The following is a 2,624-nucleotide window of genomic DNA, read 5'->3' as shown; positions in this document are numbered from 1 at the left end:
ACTTTAGGACATTTTCTCTGCAGGCCCATTGAGTGTCGGACAACTTCTGCAGTTCTACTGGAACTGCAGAAGTTCCAGTATGTGGTTGCATCCCTGCCTTTTCTTTTAATACTTTATTTTTGATGAGATTTTTATACAGGGCAAACCACAACAAGAAATAAGAGAGGAAAAAAATAAAAATCACAACAAGGACAATAAACAGCACTCAGAACTAAACTTTACCTTTAATAACATAAAGTTACCTAATTTTTAAAGTGCAATCAGTAATACTTTTATAACAAATTTATATCAGTAATGATTTCTTGGTTAATGTCAAGTTGTCATAACAGACATTTTGAATAATGTCAACTTTGTATTAAAAGTGTCATAATTTACTAAATGACACTTTATGACAACAGTCATAAATATTCATGAAGGCTTATTCATGTTCATGACAGGTGTTATGTCATGTTTATGTCAGTCTTATTCAACCCCCTTCAAATAAAGTGTTACCAAAAATTTAATATTAAAATTACAATAGATGTAGACATAATTTATATAATGAATATCAATATCTGTGTACCCTTCCACTCGTCCAGTGACCACTGCTGATAGGCACCTACCACACACCATAATTTGATGGCTGGATGGATGTTTATTTATCTATCTATGTGTCAATGGCTATATTTCCCAACATAATTTGACTTAATATTGTAGACAAGATTGTAGTCTTTCTGTCTGTTTGGTAGCTTTTCTTTAATACCAGTCCGCATAATCTGCTTTCAGACCTATAAGAACAGTGCATAATGATTAGTAGCGTCAGCGTATCAGCAGGACAATGATACCGAACAGCCATCATTAAGCAGCTAAACTTAAGAGTCAGTGCCCTGACTTCTATGTGGTTGGAAATGTACGGCTTAGTCTCAGAAGCTTGGTTTTTGGAAGGAATCCAACAAAATAAAGTAAGAAACAGTACAAAATGTCAAGCAATAAATAAATCAATTAAATAAATAAATGAACACAAGGTCAATCATTTCCGTTTGCACGATTTATCGTTTTGCTCTTTTCTCTCTCTCTTAAAGCTGTACAACAAAAAGTCTTCAGTCTTCTTGCTGAAGCTGTTTTTTGAAGGATGGCTTTGTTTACAGAGACTTAATAATTCATTTTATTTGTTGTTTCTGTTGTTTTGCATATTCAAAATGTCTTCCAATTGCAGTGTTCAATCTTCATTTGGAATTAAAGTTTATTATTGATCTTTGAGAATGTGTTTTTGCATTGTTATGACATATCATTACTTGAAAATGGTATCAAAATCACAATATTATTGGGAGGTTATTTTTTTATCACTATAACTTCTGGGACAAATTCAAAATTGTTCATCTTTTTTTTAATTTATTTTTTTAATGTCCAGAATAGAATAGAACAGAATCGACTAAAACAGATCCACCTTGGCTAGTTTGCATCTGCGCAGATGAGACCAAACTTGTGTTTGTTGTTAAAGGTTCCCTGATACCCAGGGAGTTCAACTGCTAGGTTACCACCGCCACCCAGCACAGACACCGCAGGTTCAGGCTCCAGCGGACCCCCCACCACCACACCCCCAGCGACCAACATGCAGGGGCCAAATCGTTTCCCAGAAGCCCCGGGCGCTCTTCATTCTGATCCGGTCTGGAGTCCGCAGCGAGCAACACACACACACACGCACGCACGCACGCACGCACACACACCTACCTCCAACTCTCGCAGGTTGCGCGCGTCTTTCCTCCCCACCTCGCCTGCAAATCGGCCCCATCTCTCTCTTTCTCTCTCTCTCTCTCTCTCACACACACAGCCTCCTCCCTCCTTTTCTTCTCCTTCCCCGGTTCTCTCGCCTCTCGCCTCCTCTGCCCGCCTCCCCCTCCCCTCTTCAGCCCGGTGGTTTCGCCCGGCGGAGGAGCAGAGAGCGCAGTTGTCGGCTGCAGGTCTCTCGGAGAGGAACGCGCAGTGGCTGAGGAAACAACACGTAGAACCTGTTTCTATTCTGGCTCCGCTGCAGAAAAGTGCGAGATCCTTTACGCCCCCCCTCTCACCAACCCCCCTTCCCCTTGTTGTTTGTTTTTATTTTTATTTTTTTATTATTTTTAATTTTTTTGTATTTTCAACCGATTGGCTTTTTTTTTTCATGGTCCAGAGGAATACAACCCGCATTTAGAGGTAAGAGGGAAAAAAGCAAAACAAACACAAAAACCATCACTTTTCTTTTGTTTTCTTGTTGCAAAGAATGCCTGGGATGAGAAAAGCGAAGCATTTTTCGGGTGTGTGGTTGCTCCGTTTTCAGGTCGGATTCTGCATCAGTTTTGCATTCAGCAGCGAAAATAATGTAATCTGACATCGAGTCATTATTATTATTTACACAGTAAACAAGCCGCTTATTGCATGCACACCACCCACACAATCAGTAATGGTGTGGCCACTTTGGAGCCCTATTCAGGCATGCGGAGGGGTCCGTCTCTCTCGGGACCAATTCCCCCCCTCCCTCTCTCAACACAATACCATGTGCATAATTAGGTTTTTTTTTTTTTTTTTTTTTTTTTTTTTTTTTTTTTTTAAAAAAATAAAATCCAAAACCTTTTCTACAATTTTTCCCCTCTTTTTTTTTTTGGTTT

General features: G+C 39.5%; 1 protein-coding gene across 1 annotated transcript in view; it reads left to right on the top strand.

Moving 5' to 3' along the window:
• Positions 1-1,887: 1,887 nt before the first annotated feature.
• LOC106954993 (semaphorin-5B-like) overlaps positions 1,888-2,624 on the top strand; it is a gene marked incomplete at its 3' end in the record, with an annotated part of 216,152 nt that continues 215,415 nt past the window's right edge. Inside the window, exon 1 of the mRNA XM_015044887.1 lies at positions 1,888-2,018. The remainder of the gene's footprint in view (positions 2,019-2,624) is intronic.

Source organism: Poecilia latipinna, unplaced genomic scaffold, assembly GCF_001443285.1.
Source record: "Poecilia latipinna isolate Pla-1442-1.1 unplaced genomic scaffold, P_latipinna-1.0 Scaffold696, whole genome shotgun sequence".
In the NCBI taxonomy this organism is placed as follows: Eukaryota; Metazoa; Chordata; class Actinopteri; order Cyprinodontiformes; family Poeciliidae; genus Poecilia; species Poecilia latipinna.
Note: the sequence above shows the minus strand (reverse complement) of the source record. Positions and strands in the feature narration are given on the sequence as shown.